Consider the following 25219-nt stretch of genomic DNA (forward strand, 5'->3'; position numbering starts at 1 on the left):
GTGTTCACATGTATATGTATATATGTGTATATATTTCTTCATGTGAATAAACACACCATAAGAGCTAGATGAATGTCAATGGAACACATGATTAAATAAAAAACATTTTAGCAAAATAGAAATAGAAATGTACTTTAAAGCTCTTTGCTAGAAAACTATTTCTAAATTTATATTTAATGGACATTGGTGATATTCCTATAAAATGGGACACTGGACAAGAATAATTAATACTGCTGTAAATTTCTATATCATGCTAGATTTCCTGGCTGATATAAGACAAGAAAATAAGAGATCAAATTTGGAAAGTAACAGAAGTCACTTACTTTTAGATATGTTTTTCTACCAGCAAATACAAGAATCAACTATGAGCTATTAGTACTTTCAAAATGTTTCAACTACATGGCCAAATAACAGGCTGAATAAACCGATTTCAATAATCTTTGTAAAAAATAGCCAACAAGAGTATTAGAAAATATAATAGGAAATAACCTTTCAGTTCTCATAGGAAATACACACAAGGTGCTCACAGGAATAACATTCATAAATATTCTACAAGACTGTTGTTTTCTGACATGACAGATACAAACAAAGCAAAAAAAATATTGAATGTGTGGAGAGAAATACCATTTTCATAGATGAGAAGACCCAGCATTTAAAGATAACAAATCTCCTCTAAATAATTGAAAAACACAACCATCACAATTAAAACTGCAGGAAACTAATTCTAAAAGTATATGAACTAGAAGCTATTTCTATGCAATTTATTTACCTCAATTTCCTTGCACAGTGCTTTTCTACCACAATATGAGCTTAATGTTGGTGAATGTGCCAGGAAGCACCCAGAAGTGAAGGGAAGGGGTGAGAGCTAAACAGACCCTCAGACAAAGGGTCGAAAAACTTATGGTGTCATTTGGATGTTCAGGATAATGGCAGATGATGGTGTAGTAAATATATCAAAAGCTTATAGTTTAAACAGACATTTTACTCATAAAAATGTATCAGGTTTAATACTCACAACCCTGTGGATTGGATATTGCTATCCCTCCTTTAGAGATGAGAAAACTTGTAGAATTTAACCAAGTTTCATGAGGTCACACACCTAGTAACTTGTAAAGGTTTAAACCATTTTTTTCTGCTCCAAAGCACATATTTTAATAAGACAAATATGTGATTAAAAGTCACACATGATACCTGCATGAAAAAAATGGCATTATTTTAAAAGGAAATAATCTCATAAATAAATACTGTAGGAAAACAAAAGCGAAACTAGAAAATACACATTAAAGTACATTTTGGATAAAAGAAAAAATATGTGGTTTAACTTATAGTAACATTACCAATGTTATCATTAGTGGGGAGATATTATCTTAATTATTAAATTATTATAAATTTAATAATTATTTAATTATTTAAATAATAAAAAATTAATTTGCAACAGAGTGCAAACAGAACATGGTAGAAATTAAACATATCATTGCAGACACATCATAGCACAGATGCTGAATTTTTGTTTAAGTGAAACAAATATTTGACAGAGACAACATTGAATTATTTTTTCAATTTTTTACCTCTGATAATTCTTAAAGAATCCATCTGTTCAAGGTTCTCTAAAATGATATAAAGATTTCATTTAAATATTATTTTCATAGAAACATAATAGAAAGCATACATAAAATTTGATTTTTCCATTTCAGCAAAGTCTAAGCAAAGGTATCATGGGATATCTAATCCAAGAGTTTGAGTTTCCCGAAAGATATGCAAATAGATGAGGGCAGGCACAAAATTTCACTAAAGCTGAACAGCTAGGCTCTCTAAGAATAGTCATGATTGAAAATCAAGTTTGTGAGTGACTGAGGTTGGGGTTCTCTCTCTCTGATTAAAAAAAAAAAAAAAAAGAAAAAACAAAAAGGTCAGATAATGTAAAAAGGAAATGCTATGTTTAGAATGTTTAAGAATAGTGATTTAATTTAAAGACACTTCAGTCTGAAATTCTCAAAACAGTGTGTCTAATTTACAGAAAGTACTTTAACATTTTCTAAAAAAAGAGCTTTAAATTACTAGTCTTCATATGGGAATTCCATGAATTGAAGGCAGATATATATTGGTAGATAAATAATTTTCAAATTATTTATTTGACCTTATAATATATCAATGAGAGTACTTAACTAGATTTTTCACACACATATATAGAAATAATTATTTAAATGTGAGTCTGGGTAACATGAGACTCTAGTTTACCTTGTAAATCAAAGACTGAAGCATTTTAAATATATTTTAATTATTATTTCAATATGTTTAATTGCCATTTATTAAACAAAAATACAATTTATGTTACATATTAAGTTTATGTTTTTATTATAATTGAATAAATCATATTTGCTCTAGGAAATTGTCAAATCAACCATGCTACCTTTTCTTTATGACTTCTGTATATGAAGATTCTATTTGTGAGCTAGTAGTTTTAGATAGATATTTCTATGTAGTTCATGAATTCTAAAATATTTTTGATACATTGGTGATTTTCATATTTAAATTTTATGTTGTTTTTGCAATAGGATTGCCTACATTACTAAAAAAATTACATTAACAATTTCTGCATATTTTCTACAGCAACACTGGAAATTCTGTTTTTAAGAGCGGGGACTGTCTCTCTCTAACTAAGCCAATTCCATAGGTGAGCACACTGCCCTTCCCCCGATGTGGTAGGGTTATAAATCTCCCTGGCAACATGGACGTGACTCCAGGGACTAACCTGGTCCAGGCATAGTGGAAGTGGGAAAGCCTTCTTGACCAAAAGGGGGAAGATAGATGAAACAAATTAAAATTTCAGTGGCTTAGAGATTTCAGAGTAGACAGGTCATTCTGGAGGTTATTCTTATGCAGTATATAGATATCCCTTTTCAGTTTTGATGTGCTGGAGGAGAGGAAAATATCTGAAACTGTTGAACCAATAGACTTGATTCTTGAAGATGATTTCATAACTGTATAGCTTTTAAAGGTGTCACCGTGTACTATGAAAACCTTGTGACTAACACTCCCTTTATCCAGTGAATGGAGAGATACATAAGGAAAGAAGGCAATAACTAAATAATAGAGGGGGTGAGGCTTATGGGATTTTTGGAGTGTTGTTTTTTTACTTTTATTTTTATTTGTTTTTTATTTTTCTGGAGTAATGAAAATGTTCAAAAATCTATTGTGATTATGAATACACATCTATATGACGATACTGTGCATCACTGATTGTACATTTTAGATAAGTGCATGGCATGTAAATATATATCTCAAAAAATTGCATAAAAAAGACTGGAAGCTGTGAAATCAAATTCCTTGGGATGACTCCCAAGCTACTCCAATTATAAAACTTGTGACATCAAGTTACTTAACCTTTCTACACCTTGCTTCATCTATTTTACTGTTTTATACTTTTTTTTTTTTTTTAACATGGGCAGGCACCGGGAAACGAACCCAGGTCTCCAGCATGACAGGCGAGATAGAACTCTGCCACTGAGCCACCGTGGCCTGCCCGTGTTTCATCTATTTTAGAAATGGAAGATATAAAAGTATTTAATTCAGTAAGGTTATTATTAAGAGTAAATGAGACATGTACATTTTCTGGCCCATGGTTAATCTCAACAATTATTACATTTGACTTTCTTTTAGTGTTTTCTTGTTACCCTTACCAAAAAATAAGTTCCAATTAATATTCCTACCAAATTATACTTCAGCTCATAAAGAAATATTGTGAATAACTCTAATTTTAAGAAACATTTCTTAATATTTTACTTCTATAAATCAAATAACTAAAGTAAGAAATTAAAAAGTAAATAGATTCCACAATTGAAAGGCAAAAGATCCCTTTTATAAATTTATTTCTTATCTGTAGAATGCACATTAAATTTTACCTTTGATTAAACAGCAAATAGAAATATACATTCCCTTTTTGAGCTTGTGGGAGTTTATTTATGTATTAACAGAGTTCATTCATAGCATACTTTTATTTTATCATTCCTGGTATAATTGGCTTCACCAATGTTTATATTCTTAACTGTATTATATATTGAAATCAAATCTTGTGTTTTTTCTTTATAATTTTTGATAAAAGAGGAAAGGTGGCTATTTTTCTAGTTTCAATAATCTGACTAGGATACAAATTCTGAAGAACAATGTTCTTAAAAGGGAATAGAATACCTTATTCAAGGCATTGTTTCCTGTACATAGCGGTTGCTTAAAAACCAAAGGTTAGGAGACATGCTATTGATGTCTGGCTAAGGGATAATTTAGAGACATGAAACTGTCCTAGGTAAAAACATAGGAATTTTCAACAAAACTGTCCACAAGTAATAATTAAGGTCATTTTGATCTTAAATACTTCATTCTTTCTCAAAGTCACTCTGTTCCTGTGCTACATCTTTGGGATTCTAATTGGATATACAGTGTTTTGTTTTTTTTTTTCTGCTTCATTTTTAATTTTCTCAACTGTGGGAATTATTTTAATTTCATGTTTAAAACTGTTTTGAGTGCTGGGTAAGTGGATTTTTTACATGCATATAGCTTAATTTGCTTAAGGATGAAAAATTAAATATTTATACTCTCCAGCCATTCAAGTGTTCAAGTGCTCTGGCTATTTTAGTCACTTTCTGCTCAAGTCAAACAGAAAGGTAGTGACACCACATTGTGTATTTTCAACACAGTGTGAGGAGTAAGTGGGAAATAAATTATTTGCTTTATTAAGTGTAGCCAATTGATGTAATGGATTATTTAATACCATTTATTATTTAAAATAATGATTATCAATTGATTTGACTAAGGGATTGTATCATGTCTATTTTTGATGGATTCAGAACACTTCTTCTTTTTTCCTTGTGGATTATCAATAAACGTTTCAATTTTTGGTGTTTGAATAATTTTTAAGATCTTCCTCTAGACATAATTTATTTGTAGGTCAGAAAGCCAGCAAGGTCAATTTTAGGGATGCAATATTTGTCTCTAGGCTATGGAATCAGGTACTCTGGTCTCAAATACTGGTTTTATAATATACTTTGAGTAACTCACTTCTGAAACTTCACTAAGCTTCTTTTCCCTTGTCTGTAAAATGTGAACATCTCCCTCAGTTTTCTGTGGTTGTAGATTGGCATGGAGCACAGATCTTGCTAAGTGGCATAATAAAGGGTAAATAAATGCCAACTGTTGTTACCATAATTATGGCCCATTGTCTGCCACAAAGCACATATTTGATGAATGAAGGAGCATATGGAAAGAAGCAGAAGCAGACATTATTATTATAAAAATATCTTTGTTAAATTTGAAAGCAAACACTCTTCTAAGAGTTTCTTCGATCTTCTGTTTTCCAAAGGAAATGAATAGATAGACAGAAATGGTAGTTTTCATCTGATGGAAAATACTCTACTATGACTGTCAATTTTCCTCCAACAAACCTACAGTCTCTCTCTCTCTCTCTCTCTCTCTCTCTCTCTATATATATATATATATATATATATATATATATATATATGTATTTAGCAAGTTCTTTGGTACATGTTTGCTAGTACTTCCTTCACACATTGGAACATTTAAGTAAACACAGACAAACTTTACCCATAAAATATCAACATAAACTCTATTGAAAGTCCAGTCTGATTCCTGAATTGGGCCTGTAAAGAACCCCCTCATATCCCACACGAAAGTTTTTAAAATGCCGACTATCTTTGATGGCAAAAGACCCTTCTGTCACTCACTCACACCACATCTTGGATCTCATTTGCAGTGTGGAAAATAAGCTCCAATTGTGCCATATTCCAAATTTCCTATCCTTTGAGGGTCTTGGCTAAAGAGATTTTATCCTTTGCTGTTCATATGATAATACTTCCATGATTTCATTGAAGTTACCTCATAAAATATAATGATAAACAGAAGAGTTACCCTTTTTTCTGGTGGGAACACTTTATAAAAAGAAGTATAATTTCCCTTGTGGTTTGGAGCACCATATGGCTTTCCCTTCTTGCTTTAGACTTTTCTTTCTTTAAGGCAATAAAGATTAGATTTCTCCTTTGAGATTTAAGAGACCCCCAAAAGTTATCAAAGCTTTCATCATCAGGTCACAACACATAGCTAATACAGGGTCCCCACTCTGAGGAAAGTCAAGATACAATGGCAGTGTTAACAGGTCCTAAGAACTGTCATGAGCATTAAATCAGACTACGAGTTGTTTGACATCAGATTTTCTTTTTCCTTAAATATACTTCTCAACTGTGGTAGATTGAGCTATTTATACAGCATTCGTAAATGCACACTTACATGACTGTAATTTCAAAAACCGCAACATGCCAGCCAGATCAAAAACACTCCAGTCAACATAAATTGAACACACTGTTTTTTTTTTGGGGGGGAGGGGTGCTTCTTATTCAAAGTCAAAAGAATTATTTCCCCTACTCACTTTACAACAAAGTTTGAAGCAGCCCATAATCATTCAAGGTCAGAGAGTCTAAATAAACTTTTTTTTTACACATCTGTCTTGATTTGTGACCACACAACTTTCATCTTAACTCAGTTTATCTGTTTATGAAATTCCTTGAATTCTCAGCAGTAAAACCTAAGTTCGCTGAACTATGAGGTTTTCAAACATTTACTCTTATGCAGGATGATGATGTTTGTGGGGTGAGCTACATTGCAATACCTTCTTATTTCATGTCCAATTCTGCTGCGCTTTGCTGAATCTCTGACTCACTGCATTTCTCTGCTGACTTACAAAGCTCAATGTACATTTTTGCAATGGATATCAGACCTAGTATGTTCTCCTGGACCCTGGAGTTCCTTCCATGCTCTTGTCTAGTTACCACCTTGGTTCTTCCAGTTCTGTACATGTGTATACCCTGGAGCTACACCCTTGCAGGTGACTGATAAAACCCAATACAATTGTAAAAGACACTATAGAGTCATATCTTTGTGTCATTGTCATATCTTTGAACTTTCATTGATTATGCTATAGCTTCTCTTGGTAGATTAAACACACTCTAAAACAAAATCAGTGCAAGAGAGTACTGTACACAGTTTTTTTTGTTTATTTGTTTTTATGTTTTGTTGCTGTTTCTAAGAGTCCTTGAAAGTACTTGCATGGCAACAAAATAGAAGCAAAATCCCATGCGTTACGAATTTTCTCAGCAAATTCAGATTTAAAATAATGTTAATTGTTTCCCTGTTGGAATATAAATGTAAAGGTCAAAAATGGTAAAATATAACAGTAATTTAAGATTCTAAGACTATAGCAAAGCTGACCCAAATTTGTCATCCTAAAGGTATATCTGCATTTACATAGCCAATCAAAGATAATATTTTTGTTTAAGATTTCTTGAATGTGTTGCCTGAATACAATTTAAAAGTTAGCAAACTAGCCTCATGTAGGAAATTATGACTGATTAACTCCACTCGATTTCATCAACATTGTTATTACTACATTTATGTCTAATTAATTTACACATTTGTTATTTTATAAATGTTATTAGATATATTTTATTGGATCATATTCTGTCTCCCAGCAAAAAATAAAAATTTATTTGAGGATAGATGCTGTCTTCATTTTCTTTTGCAGCTGTACAACCTCCAAACTCATGTTACCATTGCTGACTGACAGTGTTTGTTTTCTTTCTTACTGTTCTGTTTTCCTATAACTGAGCATCTCTGTCCACTTTTTTTTTGATTAGTAAATGGCACTATTCGCTTGAAAACATCAGATGAATTTAGAATACATAAAAATCACATTTAGTAAAATTATGGTTGACTCAAGATTCTGTGGCTCATTTTACAGATTAATAATTTGAGGTCTAATGAACATGTGGTGATAAGACAATCACAAATTAATCAGGATGTTTTTTTCAGTGTCATATGTGATTTAATTATATATATATATATATATATATATATATATATACACATCTATATATACTTATAGCCTTTTTAGATGACTATAACTGAGAAATGCATATTTGGAAATAAATCATCAGCACCGTTATTGCTAGCTTACTTAATATTTGTCGCCAAAATCACTTCCATTCATTAATAACAATCATTATTGAACAATTTAAAGTGCTTTAAATAGCTAAAAACAATTAGTGTTACCTTGTCATTAAGTCCCCCAATTATACTATATCCAATACTTTTAAGGAGTGATTTCTTTCGATCTTGAGCCCAGATAATGTGTTTTGCATTTTGTTACAGACAGTTCAAAACTTACTCTTCTCCAGTAACATTTCTTTTAACCATTCTGGTATATTGTCTTCTTTGATCTTTTATACTTACTCTGTATTAAATGGTATTCTATTGGCCTAAAAGCTGAACTTCTGCTGTTCTTCAGTATCTAAAATACACTGAAGTCTTGCTGAAACTAAGGAATAAAACCAAATGAAATTTAAAGTTGTTTCTTAATAGGAAATATGTTTTCTTGTTTTTTTGCTTGCATCTTCATTGCATAAATTGATGGGTATAGATAAATGTTTTTGATACACGAATATAAAAGTATGAAAGCCTTATCAAATTTTTATTTTACTTGACTTTCTCTGTTCATTCCAAATTAGAGAATAAAGATATTAATATAATACATGACATGATATATATATTTTTACATACAATGAAATATATATATAAAATTCCCTGTTCTGTGAACCAGTTACTTTTTGCCTGGAATATAAATGTCACTCCAAATAATTAATAGACTCAATTAATATTCATTAAATGTTTGATTTGTGTACTATACTGATGAACATTGTTAATGATGCAACAAAATATAGGATGAGTTATTATCTTTAAGAAGACGTGAATTTGTTGGAAAGACAAGCTATTCATACAGAAAAATAGAAATAATTCTAAGAAACAATATGTGATAAATGGTGAATTAATGATAGTAATTGTAAGCTATGGATTTTCTAGTATTCAGGAAAATCTGTGACAAATGCCTTTCTCTTTAAGGAGCATGCTAAACAGAATGCCTTTCCCCCACCAGTTTACTTACCCAGCTCCTATGTCTTACTTTTCCAGGAGATCGAGCTCATCCATCACTCTCTCAAGGAAGGTTTCCCTGGCCTTCCCTTCCCAGACCTCATCCTTTACTGCACAAATACCCAATATGAACACCTTCCCTTTCATTTTGCATAATGATGATGAACGCAATCATAGGTAGGATCATAGATAGACGAGACAGCAGAAAGGTTCATTCTTTGGATGGGACAAGGAGTCAATATAACCAGTAGCATGATCGTACCAGACAGAAGTTTGACAGTAGCATCAGTGCCCAAAGACCCAAGGGAGAGCTATGGGAGATAGGTGGTCCTTATGCAATGACTGACACTCCTGGGAGTCTATAATCTTTCCGTTGGACGAAGGTGGCAGAGAGAAAAATGCAACCTTGAAAGCAGGTGTCCAGCCTACCACATGAAAGAGAATCCTCACAAAAAATTCCTATGCAAATGCAGCAGAGAATACTGTCCAGTTATAATGACTGCCTTTGTTTTAAATTCACTTATGCCAAGCAGACTTTTTCTGCTGCCTGGTAATCATGCCCTGTCATTCACATACTCACATTCACTCTCTTAGATGGCACTGTACTATGGCTACTCTTTTCTCAATTCTACACTATAGGTCTCTTGCTGTATCAGTAGGTAATACATACTAAAAGTGTTTGTTGATGAATGAACTTATAAGAGAACCATTTTGTATATGTTTTATATTTATTTTTTAGTTATATTTTCATTTTGAATTATCAAAAAAGAACTAAAAAATTCGAAGGTACATTAAAATTTTTTAATATATACATTTTTTAATTTAATTTTTTTCTTTTACTCTAATTTTGAAATTATCATTTCAAGACTTAATTCAGTCTGACTTATCTTCCTTCTTATTCTATTGTTTTGTCTTTGTTGTTGATACTTGTTCTCCAGCCAATATTTCAATTTAATGTTTTCAATACTTCTAGCATTGTATTTTCATGCAAATAAAATAAATTCTCACTTTCTAATGTGATTGTTTAAACTGAGGGCCATCCCTTTGTTTCAGCTGGAATTTAAATGCATAAATATTTATTGAACACTTGAGGTAAATTCATCCACATCCAGAGGGATAAAAAGCCAAATGAATACTACACATGATCTTAGCAAAACAACAACAAAACAAAAAAACAATAAAACAAATGAATTTGAATCCTTCTAATTATAAGATAATATTAAGTGAGAATAAGATGTTTCTACAAAATAGGAGACTTCCTGGAAGATGGCTGCTTAGTAAGACGCGCGGATCTTAGTTTCTTCTCCAGGACACCTACTAGGGGAGTAGAAACGATACAGAAAGCGCCCAAAGCCACAACAGAGATAAAAAAGACAGCGTACCCCATCCTGGAACGGCTGGCTGGCTGAGAGAAGCAGCTCGGGTGAGATCGCCGAGGCGCGCGGGCCTTACCGGGCGGGGTGGCAAGCGGCCGGAGTTACTCCCTTCCCCCTTCCCGGGCCGGCTGGGAGAATTGGAGAGGCGGTCCCCTGAAACCAAGGCGACTGGCGCCCACACCACGCGCAGCCCCCGGACCAACTGAGAGAATTGGATCGGAAACCCCCAGGCCGCGGAGAACGGTGACGGGTGGGGGAGGCCCCTTCCAAACCCGTGACTCCCGGGGAACGTGCACTCTCTCGGGCGGGCCGCTGCCGCTGGCGCCCTCCCGCCACGCTTGTTGCCCAGGGCCGACTAGGAAATTCGGACGGGCTCTTTCCCGGGCTGCGGCGACCAGCAACCCTCCCTGCGTTTGGACCGAGGGCCGGCTCAAGCCGCTTCGGCTAGCGAACCCCCAGGACGGCGAGAGTTTTCCAAAGTTTAAGGTCCTACAGCACCGTTTACTGGTGGGACCCGCAGACAAACGTGTGCCACGAGCGCCACCTACTGGGCAGGATAAGAAAAACAGAACCCAGAGATTTCACAGAAAAATATTACAACCTTGCTGGGTCCAACACCAAGAGAAATCTGAATAAATGCCCAGACGCCAGCAGCAGAAGATAACTGTCCACGCTCAAAAGATTGAGAATATGGCTCAGTCAAAGGAACAAACCAATAGCTCAAATGAGACACAAGAGCTGAGACAACTAATGCTGAATATACGAACAGAAATGGAAAACCTCTTCAAAAATGAAATCGATAAATTGAGGGAGGACATGAAGAGGACATGGGCTGAACATAAAGAAGAAATAGAAAAACTGAAAAAACAAATCGCAGAACTTATGGAAGTGAAGGATAAAGTAACAAACATAGAAAAAATAATGGATAGTTACAATGATAGATTTAAAGAGACAGAAGATAGAATTAGTGATTTGGAGGATGGAACATCTGAATTCCAAAAAGAAACAGAAACTATAGGGAAAAGAATGGAGAAATTTGAACAGGGTATCAGGGAACTCAAGGACAATATGAACCGCACAAATATACGTGTTGTGGGTGTCCCAGAAGGAGAAGAGAAGGGAAAAGGAGGAGAAAAACTAATGGAAGAAATTTTCACTGAAAATTTCCCAACTCTTATGAAAGACCTACAATTACAGATCCAAGAAGTGCAGTGCACCCCAAAGAGATTAGACCCAAATAAGCGTTCTCCAAGACACTTACTAGTTAGAATGTCAGAGGTCAAAGAGAAAGAGAAGATCTTGAAAGCAGCAAGAGAAAAACAATCCATTACATACAAGGGAAACCCAATAAGACTTTGTGTAGATTTCTCAGCAGAAACCATGGAAGCTAGAAGACAGTGGGATGATATATTTAAAATACTAAAAGAGAAAAACTGCCAACCAAGACTCCTATATCCAGCAAAATTATCCTTCAAAAATGAGGGAGAAATTAAAACATTCTCAGACAAAAAGTCACTGAAAGAATTTGTGACCAAGAGACCAGCTCTGCAAGAAATACTAAAGGGAGCACTAGAGTCAGATACAAAAAGACAGAAGAGAGAGATATGGAAAAGAGGGTAGAAAGAAGGAAAATCAGATATGATATATATAATACAAAAGGCAAAATGTTAGAGGAAAATATTATCCAAACAGTAATAACACTAAATGTCAATGGACTGAATTCCCCAATTAAAAGACATAGATTGGCAGAATGGATTAAAAAACAGGATCCTTCGATATGCTGTCTACAGGAAACACATCTTAGACCCAAAGATAAATATAGGTTGAAAGTGAAAGGTTGGGAAAAGATATTTCATGCAAATAACAACCAGAAAAGAGCAGGAGTGGCTATACTAATATCCAACAAATTAGACTTCAAATGTAAAACAGTTAAAAGAGACAAAGAAGGACACTATATACTAATAAAAGGAACAATTAAACAAGAAGACATAACAATCATAAATATTTACGCACTGAATCAGAATGCCCCAAAATACGTGAGGAATATACTGCAAACACTGAAAAGGGAAATAGACTCATATACCATAATAGTTGGAGACTTCAACTCACCACTCTCATCAAGGGACAGAACATCTAGACAGAGGATCAACAAAGAAATAGAGAATCTGAATATTACTATAAATGAACTAGACTTAATAGACATTTATAGGACATTACATCCCACAACAGCAGGATACACCTTTTTCTCAAGTGCTCATGGATCATTCTCAAAGATAGACCATATGCTGGGTCACAAAGCAAGTCTCAACAAATTTAAAAAGATTGAAATCTTACACAACACTTTGTCGGACCATAAAGGAATGATGTTGGAAATCAATAATAGGCAGAGTGCCAGAAAATTCACAAATACGTGGAGGCTCAACAACACACTCCTAAACAACGACTGGGTCAAAGAAGAAATTGCAAGAGAAATTAGCAAATACCTCGAGGCGAATGAAAATGAAAACACAACATATCAAAACTTATGGGACGCAGCAAAGGCAGTGCTAAGAGGGAAATTTATTGCTCTAAATGCCTATATCAGAAAAGAAGAAAAGGCAAAAATTCAGGAATTAACTATCCATTTGGAAGAACTGGAGAAAGAACAGCAAGCTAACCCCAAAGCAAGCAAAAGGAAAGAAATAACAAAGATTAGAGCACAAATAAATGAAATTGAAAACATGAAAACAATAGAGAAAATCAATAAGGCCAGAAGTTGGTTCTATGAGAAAATCAATAAGATTGATGGGCCCTTAGCAAGATTGACAAAAAGAAGAAGAGAGAGGATGCAAATAAATAAGATCAGAAATGGAAGAGGAGACATAACTACTGACCTCACAGAAATAAAGGAGGTAATAACAGGATACTATGAACAACTTTACGCTAATAAATACAACAATTTAGAGGAAATGGACGGGTTCCTGGAAAGACATGAACAACCAACTTTGACTCAAGAAGACATAGATGACCTCAACAAACCAATCACAAGTAAAGAAATTGAATTAGTCATTCAAAAGCTTCCTAAAAAGAAAAGTCCAGGACCAGATGGCTTCACATGTGAATTCTACCAAACGTTCCAGAAAGAATTAGTACCAATTCTCTTCAAACTCTTCAAAAAAATCGAAGTGGAGGGAAAACTACCTAATTCATTCTATGAAGCCAACATCACCCTCATACCAAAACCAGGCAAACATATTACAAAAAAAGAAAACTACAGACCAATCTCTCTAATGAATACAGATGCAAAAATCCTCAATAAAATTCTAGCAAATCGTATCCAACAACACATTAAAAGAATTATACATCATGACCAAGTAGGATTCATCCCAGGTATGCAAGGATGGTTCAACATAAGAAAATCAATTAATGTAATACACCATATCAACAAATCAAAGCAGAAAAATCACATGATCATCTCAATTGATGCAGAGAAGGCATTCGACAAGATTCAACATCCTTTCCTGTTGAAAACACTTCAAAAGATAGGAATACAAGGGAACTTCCTTAAAATGATAGAGGGAATATATGAAAAACCCACAGCTAATATCATCCTCAATGGGGAAAAATTGAAAACTTTCCCCCTAAGATCAGGAACAAGACAAGGATGTCCACTATCACCACTATTATTCAACATTGTGTTGGAGGTTCTAGCCAGAGCAATTAGACAAGAAAAAGAAATACAAGGCATCAAAATTGGAAAGGAAGAAGTAAAACTATCACTGTTTGCAGACGATATGATACTATACGTCGAAAACCTGGAAAAATCCACAACAAAACTACTAGAGCTATTAAATGAGTACAGCAAAGTAGCAGGTTACAAGATCAACATTCAAAAATCTGTAGCATTTCTATACACTAGTAATGAACAAGCTGAGGGGGAAATCAAGAAACGAATCCCATTTACAATTGCAACTAAAAGAATAAAATACCTAGGAATAAATTTAACTAAAGAGACAAAAAACCTATATAAAGAAAACTACAAAAAACTGCTAAAAGAAATCACAGAAGACCTAAATAGATGGAAGGGCATACCGTGTTCATGGATTGGAAGACTAAATATAGTTAAGATGTCAATCCTACCTAAATTGATTTACAGATTCAATGCAATACCAATCAAAATCCCAACAACTTATTTTTCAGAAATAGAAAAACCAATAAGCAAATTTATCTGGAAGGGCAGGGTGCCCCGAATTGCTAAAAACATCTTGAGGAAAAAAAACGAAGCTGGAGGTCTCGCGCTGCCTGACTTTAAGGCATATTATGAAGCCACAGTGGTCAAAACAGCATGGTATTGGCATAAAGATAGATATATCGACCAATGGAATCGAAAAGAGTGCTCAGATATAGACCCTCTCATCTATGGACATTTGATCTTTGATAAGGCAGTCAAGCCAACTCACCTGGGACAGAGCAGTCTCTTCAATAAATGGTGCCTAGAGAACTGGATATCCATATGCAAAAGAATGAAAAAAGACCCATCTCTCACACCCTATACAAAAGTTAACTCAAAATGGATCAAAGACCTAAACATTAGGTCTAAGACCATAAAACAGTTAGAGGAAAATGTTGGGAGATATCTTATGGATCTTACAACTGGAGGTGGTTTTATGGACCTTAAACCTAAAGCAAGAGCACTGAAGAAGGAAATAAATAAATGGGAACTCCTCAAAATTAAACACTTTTGTGCATCAAAGAACTTCGTCAAGAAAGTAGAAAGACAGCCTTCACAATGGGAGACAATATTTGGAAATGATATATCAGATAAAGGTCTAGTATCCAGAATTTATAAAGAGATTGTTCATCTCAACAACAAAAAGACAGCCAACCCAATTACAAAATGGGAAAAAGACTTGAACAGACACCTCTCAGAAGAGGAAATACGGATGGCCAAGAGGCACATGAAGAGATGCTCAATGTCCCTGGCCATTAGAGAAATGCAAATCAAAACCACAATGAGATATCATCTCACACCCACCAGAATGGCCATTATCAACAAAACAGAAAATGACAAGTGCTGGAGAGGATGCGGAGAAAGAGGCACACTTATCCACTGTTGGTGGGAATGTCAAAGGGTGCAACCACTGTGGAAGGCAGTTTGGCGGTTCCTCAAAAAGCTGAATATAGAATTGCCATACGACCCAGCAATACCATTGCTAGGTATCTACTCAAAGGACTTAAGGGCAAAGACACAAACGGACATTTGCACACCAATGTTTATAGCAGCATTATTTACAATTACAAAGAGATGGAAACAGCCAAAATCTCCATCAACAGAAGAGTGGCTAAACAAACTGTGGTATATACATACGATGGAATATTATGCAGCTTTAAGACAAGATAAACTTATGAACCATGTAATAACATGGATGGACCTAGAGAATATTATGCTGAGTGAATCCAGCCAAAAACTAAAGGACAAATACTGTATGGTCCCACTGATGTGAACGGACATTCGAGAATAAACTTGAAATATGTCATTGGTAACAGAGTTCAGCAGGAGTTAGAAACAGGGTAAGACAATGGGTAATTGAAGCTGAAGGGATACAGACTATGCAACAGGACTAGATACAAAAACTCAAAAATGGACAGCACAATAATACCTAATTGTAAAATAATCATGTTAAAACACTGAATGAAGCTGCATCTGAGCTATAGGTTTTTGTTTTGTTTTGTTTTGTTTTGTTTTGATTTTACTATTATTACTTTTATTTTTTTCTCTATATTAACATTCTATATCTTTTTCGGTTATGTTGCTAGTTCTTCTAAACCAATGCAAATGTACTAAGAAATGATGATCATGCATCTATGTGATGATGTTAAGAATTAATGATTGCATGTGTAGAATGGTATGATCTCTAAATGTTGGGTTAATTTCTTTTTTTCCGTTAATTAAAAAAAAAAAAAAAAGAGAAGGGATAATTGGAGATGAAGGGATACAGTCTGTACAACGGGACTGGATATAAAAACTCAGAAATGGACAGCACAATACTACCCAATTGTAATGCAATTATGTTAAAACACTGAATGAAGCTGCATGTGAGGTATAGGTTTTTTGTTTTTGTTTTTTTTTCTTTCTATTATCGTTTTAATTCTTATTCTGTTGTCTTTTTATTTCTTTTTGTAAATCGATGCAAATGTACTAAGAAATGATGAATATGCAACTATGTGATGTTATTAAGAATTACTGATTGTACATGTAGATTGGAATGATTTCTAATTGTTTTGTTAATTCTTTTTTTAATTAATAAAAAAAAAAAAGATGTTTCTACAAAATAGCCACCATTTGTAGAAATAAAATTCAAAAATACCTCAGAAAAGGAGACCACTGACTTGTCTTCCGATTCGCCTACTAAAATGATGGCAAAGATGACAACTGAAAAGTGAATCATTTTTAAAAACACAATTTTTCTACCATTCTCATTTAATAACAGGAAAATAATTCTGATGAAAGGTAGGTAGTTATAGTAACTTATTTTTAATTGCTGTGTCTTCTATTGTGTTTACCTCTATGCCTTCTGATTCCTTTCCTAAACATTGTCTGTAATCATAGGCCAAGAGCTCTTTCCAACCAATATTAGTTCTCTTTTTGCTTCCCTACTTTTCTCCAGGATCACACAATACTCATCTCTGTAAATTACCAAATAGTCCCCAGTAAAATAATATATATTATTCTGATGTAGGGAAAATTTTTCTTTTATCTTTGTGCTTAAAATACTATAATGTGCCATAAAGTCTGAGAATGTCCCTGTAATCTTCCATATAGAGATGCAGCTTTCTTTTTTAAAAATTATTATATTATATATATCTATATTTGCTTCTATTTGTAGCTTATGTCTTTTAAGAATGGAATTGGTATAAACAATACTTTTGCTTTACACAATTATATTGGTTGAAAGTCATATCTATCAGGAAATTATTAAATTCAAGTTAGCATCATATTAAAAGGAAGTAAATTAAGTAAACAAATATTTATTTGTGCATTCCACACAAATGCACACTGCATGGTATAACTTCAAAGCCTCCTAGTATATTTTAAGATAAATGTAGTGACTATTAAAAAGGATTATATCAAATATGACACTGAAAATATGAGAAAATGATAATAAAGTTAAATTTTTTCACATCATACTTTTTTTATTTAGAACTTCGAATTATTGTTATAGGCAAGGTTGTCACTATAGGAGGCGAGGGAAGATTAATTAAAATCTTAGAGTAGAAAAGAACTCAGAGTCATCAAATTAAATTTCAAACATTTAAGGAAACATGGTCCAATGCCATCTTATATCACATGTGAATAAGTAAAACAGAGAAAAGGACAGCTGCTATTGTGGAAGTTTTTCAGTTCAACAAATATTTATTTTAACGGTCCTTTTTCTCATGTATGAATATCATGTTTCCAATAAGCTTGATAAAGCCATTGCTCTAACTTCCCTTAATGGAAAAGTCTTTTGTTCCATCACAGTCTCTTTCACCTTGCAGGCAATCATAAATGGATTTACTAGAGTTTCATGACATCCATTTACACATTTCAAATGTAGCCTAACCAGATTAAAATAGATATTTTCTATTGTGTTAGAGACTCTATGTCAAATAATGCAGTCTTTGCATTAACTTTTCTAGCAGCTTCCTAACTTTAACTAGAGTTTCATGACTAGATTTACTAGAGTTTCATGACATCCATTTACACATTTCAAATGTAGCCTAACCAGATTAAAATAGATATTTTCTATTGTGTTAGAGACTCTATGTCAAATAATGCAGTCTTTGCATTAACTTTTCTAGCAGCTTCCTAACTTTTTGTCATCATAATTCATCAGAAGCTATGTGTCCACCTCAATTCATAAGTATATTAATTGAAAGTAAATGTCCCTATTTTCCTTCCCTTTCCTCTACTTTCCTGTAACATAGATAGTTAGATAGCTAGACAACCAAATATAGATATAGATATACACATCAGATAAAGAGTCAGAGCCAGAACCTGGCCAAATGCAGCTAACATTTTTGGAGTAGCTACCTAAGCCATGATTCTTGCTTCTCTGGAATTGTCCTGGAGCAAAGGAATGGGCAGCCAATGCCCACATCTACACTACCTGGCCGCTCCTCTCTATACTCAATTGATGATCTACAAGTAAACATTTGATGTAGTTAGACTTCATGATTCTCCACCAATATTTGTTAAACAGGGTTTAGAAGATAAAAGGGGAGGGAGGAACAGAGGGAGGGAAAGAGACAAGAAGAGAGGTAAAGAGAGAGAGGGAAACAGAGAGAGAGAGGAGAGAGAGAGAGGGAGGGATAGAGTGAGAGAAACCAAATATGTGCTTTCACATGTCCCTACCACCTATATGTACTCTTAGTACTCTTGCCTTTCCTTTGGTTTGGTTATTACATGAGAAAACCAAATATAGTCCCAATGACTTATTTTCTTTTATTTAAGGAAGTTCAAGTCAGTCTCTGTCATTTACAACCATATGAGAAGTGATCAATATATGTATATCTGTCTATTATTCATATTCAAAAATATTAAAAATATAAATATTGTCTACTTGCTTTGTTTTTTTTCCAAATTTAACAAGGTACCATGGACATTATTCCGTGTAGTTGAATATTCCAGTTAAATATCCCATACAATGTTTTCCTCAATAAAAGAAATTAATATATTCTGACTTCTACTATTATTTTTATTGCCTATTTTTAAAGTTTTTTCTTTTATATCATTGAAATCACAATCTGTAGATAGCTCTTTTCCTGTGATTTATACACCTGATAGAATAACAAATAAAATAGTGATTAAGAGTAAAACATATATGAACAATTACAAGAATAATGAAAGATAACTTTTATTATTATATGCCAAGTGTTTATTATATGCCAGGAACTTTATATAGTATACATTAATTTATTTAAGGCTTTGCACAAAACATTCAAGTTAAATACTGTTTTTTTTAATCTATCAGAAAGGAATCCAACCACAAAGAAGTTAAATTCCTTATCAAGTTCTGGGAGTTTATGACAAAGATAGAGTTCAAATCATTGTTTCTGATTTCTAAATGTTTATTAAAAGAATGTAAGGTGAAGTAAATTACAAGCCACCAAACAGTCTTAGGTGATAAAGAGTTTAAAGTAAATTACAAGTTTAAGATTAAACTACATTGTCAGTTTGAAAAGGGAAGGGCAATTAGAAAGAAGCAGAACTCATAGACTATTCCCTCCAAAGTAGAGTTTGAAATTCAAATTAATTCCTACACAAACTTAATTGGGATCACTAACATTTGCATGGAATCTAATTGAAGCAACAGTATGGGAGTGATGTTTTTTTAAATGTGCAATGGATTATTTCTGAATACCTTCTCTATTATGATTAAGAACTTTTTCTTTTAAAATTAACCCCATGTCTATTTTATGTTCGTTGTTACAGTATAATACGTGTTTATTTGGACCACTCATGTATCTTGATTTTACAAGGAACATAAAAAATGCTCTACTTAATAAAGTGTCCATAACAAACACACGTCCTGAAATTAGTTCCTCTATGCAATAACCTTTTTTATCTCCCAGTGTGATATTACCACATGTCTGATATATTTACATTCAATTCTAAAGCAAATTGTAAACAAAACAAAACGAGACAATTTTGGTCAAGAAACACTCATTTACTTAGAATTTGAACAAACGCTTTCATTTCCCTTTGAAGTATGAAGTCTAAATAAAATATGGGCAATTCTACAGACCTAGTATTCATAAGAATTTCCATATAAATCACTTTTTAAAATTTTAATATTATCCAGTAGATATCCACTGGGTTTTATACAATAGGTTAATCCAGTTTTCTCCTTCACAAATTCAATCTTCTAAATCTCACAAATACCATTTATTTAACTCTAATATTATAATTTAGGAATGTTTTATATATTTAAATATGATTCATTGACTTTATATGGTTGTTTATTAACTGCAGAGATTCTTAAGCTTCTTGACCCTTGAACAATTTGCTTAATAGCTCTACTTGCTCTTGAGAATCAAGAATGCTATTTCAAAAAGAAAAAAAAAGAATATTTCAGAAAGTCATCTTTTATTTAAAAAAGTTAATTATTTTAAATAGAAAATTTGCTGATGTTTGATAATTTGTAATGATATGGAACTCATCTTTGTACTCTTTATTTCCAGCAGATTATCTGACACATGGTATTGCCAACAAATATCTATTCTTTCAGCTGTACCAGTAAGTTTTTTGTTGTTTGCTAGAAAGTTTTAAGTGATTTATCCTTATATTATGTCCTACTTTCTCTAACTAACATGGAGCTCTTATTTCTCATTTCTAAGCAGTTAAACATTTTTTAAGCATTGGTTATTTTCTCTATGCACATGTTCTCTATTTATAAGTATAGGGTACTATTGTCTTGTGATCAGAATAAAGAACCAATGGCAACCAAACTCATGAGTTCTTTCTGAATATTAGCATCTTGCTACTTTGAAAATACTTTTACCCTTTCTATGAAAAATGATAACTGTCTTGTTATATTTTAAAAAATGAAAAGAAGAAAACAAGTCTTCATAATGCAGTTGACAGAAAATAGGAAGAATAAAAAGTGTAAAAGACATTGCAGAATGAAAGCAAAATTATTACTATCAGGAATGAAAAAGAGAACATCGCAACAAATCCTAAAGACAGCAAAAGGATGATAGGGAAATTATACTTATAAAAACAAAAAAATATTTATGTCAACATTTTAATCTACTTTATACCAGCAGTGAGGGACACAGATTGCATAATCTGCATAAATTTTGCCCTTACCATGTGAGATTTTTAGATTTATGATAGTGTGAAAGGGACTGAGCACACAATGTGGTAAATTGGTAATCTGTAGGAAAGATTCTTCATCTGGAAAGAAAATAATTACCTAGTCTCTCAATCTCTCTCTCCTCTCTCTTTCATTCTCCCTTTCTCTCTCTCTCTCATACATGCAAATAACAGATGAAAGCAGTATAAACTGTTTTATGATACTACCTCAATGAAAAACTTACTAGTTCAGAAATTCTCCAGGAAAAACAAAACAAAACAAGGTAGTCATTTGTAATTGTTTTAATACTTAAAATGGAAATATATTCAATATTTGGGTTAGAAACTTGAAATAGTCATTGATCCTCTTTGTAAGGCTATTAGGATATTTATTTCTCTTTTGCCACTCTGAGGATCTCATATGTGTGTGGACTATGTTATTGGAAGAAATTTTGAAATGATTATTGAGTATAAGGAATAATAATATTCAGCAATGCATTTGAAAATTACAAGAGGCTCTGTGGTACGCTGAGAGTCTATTTTTGGCCATGCACTTACTATGTGCCAGTTTTAAACTCAGTATATGAAGGAACATATTTAATCCTCAAAAACAACACCATGAATTGGCTGTGATCTTTGTCCCATTTTACAGATAACACAAACTGAGACATAGAGAGTTTAATAATTATTTAAATGCCAGAGATCTAGATATTATCATACCCAAGATTGAACTCAGGCAGTCTACCTACAGAGCTTGTAATCCTTCACAAAATTCCTTCTTTTCTTAAGGAAAAGAAAAAAAAAACAGCAAATATTAATTTTACTTTAAACAAAATAAATAGCATAAAATCCAAACTCCAAATGCCCAGCATATAAAATACAATAAAACATGGAAATAAAACTTTGTGTGTGCTTACAACATCTACTCAATTCCAAGAATAATTGCCAGATATTAAATGCAGAGCAAGCCAAAAGAGTATTTTCATATTAAGCCACAAAAATAAAATAAATTCAGACATAGGTTATATGAAGATCAGTAAATACCTCTTTTGGACCTAATTTATTCCGCTGCAGACTGCAAGGGAAAACAGACTGGGGAAAAATTACTTAACCACTATTTCTTTTTTTTCCAGAATCAGTTTCCTGACTGAGAAGCATGAGGTATGGATGTCCCTCTGCTTTGCAATTACAGAAAAAAAGTATCTCTGCAATGAAAATCTTGTACTAAATTACAAAAAGTATAGTCCATAAACTACAGAATCTCATCGATTCTTGCTATCCCTAAGCAAGAACCCAAACTAAAACACAAGTGACATTTCCCCATCACTCACAGAACAGGTTCAGCTTCTCACCTGCAGGAGCGGGCTCAAGCTTTGGAGTTTCAAAAAAAATGTTTAAAAGAACAAACAAAACAAAGCACAAAGTTCCCATAGTTCCTGCTCCTCTCCTGACAGTCTTTATGTTAGTAGCATTATTGTATTTCATTGAGAAAATACCAGAAATAGTCCAGCTGGAAATAGAAGTTCATTTCTAAAGGAGAAAAATGGCAAAATGAGATCAGCATGAACAAACCGGAAAAAGAAACTAAAACGATTTCAATTTTGTTTGTAGTGCCAAAGGCAAAAAGCCAAGAATTTTAAATCTAACCAAATTGCTATCTACATAGCAATTTTTAGGACAGGCTAGAAAGAGACACAAGTCACTTTCATCCACATTGCATTAGCCAAAGTTAAGTTGTATAGCCACAACCAACATCCAATGGGGAAGCGAGAACCTTTCCATTTCCCAGGAAGAAAAGATGAGCTGTATATTTCTGAACAGTGTAATGTTTTCTTTCTTTTAAACATTGTTCACCGATCTCCCATTTGGGTTATGAGATGTGCCACATGTAAAATAAATTTCCCTTGTGTGATAAAACAAAAGGAAAAATGTGTTTTATGGTTATTAGATTTTGCATCTTGCTAGCTTGAAAAAATATTTTCCAGATATGGCACTGTTAGGTACATGTAAAAAGAATTCAGTTTATGTGTACTGGAATCCGTTAAGTGATATTGTGAAAATAAAAACAACGTATGATGTTAAATTTTCTTTTTCTTTTCATTTTGAGTGTAATCTAAGGAAAGCATTTTGAAGCACTGCCTCCCTGCAGTGATTCTGAAACAATGATTGGTAGTGGAACAGCCTCAAACTCCTCCCAGAGTTGATGACTTATTTGTAATATAATATTCTTTTTCTTTGCAAACAGTAGTCTGTAATCATAAATATGGTATGCAATGTAACTTATAGAACTAGCTGCATAAAATTAATAATAACCAGAGAAGAATCAGTTTAATAAATTCACATGTCATGTCAGAATATTTAATCTCATTAACACAGTTTCCTCAGGTGTAAATTGGGAATAAGAATAGATTTACATTTGTTGTGAGAATTAAATTGGATACTACATACAAAGCACTTACTGTATGTTGCCTTGCAATAAATCTAAGAGTATGCCTCTACTAAGGCTGAAATCTAATTTAAGCCTTATAAAAACATCATTTATAACCAATTAAAAAGAAGAAAATAATAAAGAGAAAGCACATGAAAAATATATAGAAGATGAAGAATTATTTCGGTGAAGAGTGACATTTTCAAAAAAATAACATTTTCCTTACTATTAAAGAACTGAAGAGGATATAGTCTCTGAAAATGCTGAGAAAGAGGAAAGAGAAAGGGGAGGGGGGTGGGGATGAGGAAGAAATTCATAACAGAAAAGATAAGAACAACAAGAGGCATGAAAAGTGAACTGGCAGGGATTAGGGGATAAATGGAATATGATAAATGTGTTTTGAAAAGAAAACTTTATTAGAAATAATGAAATGTAAAAATCGACAAAAATATTAGTTGAATATATGCATCAGATGTTTAAAAATTATATGAAGCAAAAAGGGAAAGAAAATGGCAAGTATGATTAAAGAAATCATAATAGGAAATAAGGTAAAAGGAAATCTAACATAAGCATAATTGATATTCTTCGAATATAGAAAAGAAAAACTGATATTCCTTAGATAAAGGAATATACTGGAAGCAGATCTTGAAATCAGAAAAGGATGAAAGTGATTTAGGATTGTACCTAAATAAAAACAGCAGGAGAGTGAAGAAGTGAGGCTAAGAGGCCAAACAAGGGTATGATACTTAGCAAAATCCCGGAAAAAACAAAACAAAACAAAACTTGAACATAATCCTATAAGATAGCTGTGGAGATAATTGAGCTTATATTTGAGAGTAACCCCCATCAGAGGCAAGGGAACTTTGATATTTACACCTTGCATTAGTCATTGATTAACAGCTTTTCGCAGTCCAGGTGAGTGAGTGAATTCTTGGGACTTCTAACTATCCAAGGACAAAGTGAGTTCCAGTAGTGTAAGGGCAGTGCACTAACAGAGAGACTCAGATGTTCACTGCTGTGAGTGAACATCCACTGGGAATTGCTGTGGATGAAAATGAAAAAGGTATCTGAGAGGATGCCGATGGAGCACAGAGTATTTGCTTCAACCTGCATCTCTAGAATGAAAGGATAAACCAAGACCCGGGAAATCTTAGTACAGTACACTCAGCATCTTGACACTCTCATGTTTCTTAATTTCAAAGACAAACACACACACACACACACACACACAAAACCCACTATGGGTCTCCCAATACAAAAACCTTAAACACATCCTGGTGAAAACAAGCAAACAAAAATCAATCTGGCTCAAAAGGTTTTGCATAGGATTTATTAGTCAATGTGAAAAGGTACTCAAAAGAATACCTGGAAAATGATGGTGGAAAGGAAATGACTGAAAGGTGTCTGCTAATTTCATTATATTTCATGAAAAAGTCAATGATTACTGTTTAAATTTGATGTTATAAAAGTGAGACTTATGGATATTTTTAAATTGAAATGTCTCTCCACTGAAAGTGAAAAAATCCAGGTACAGAAAAATGTGGAGAAGAAGACAAGTAAAAAAAAGCCTTAAAGAATCTAAGAAATTGAACAGAAGTTATCTTTTAGGAA

This window comes from Tamandua tetradactyla, chromosome 7 (assembly GCF_023851605.1).
Source record: "Tamandua tetradactyla isolate mTamTet1 chromosome 7, mTamTet1.pri, whole genome shotgun sequence".
In the NCBI taxonomy this organism is placed as follows: domain Eukaryota; kingdom Metazoa; phylum Chordata; class Mammalia; order Pilosa; family Myrmecophagidae; genus Tamandua; species Tamandua tetradactyla.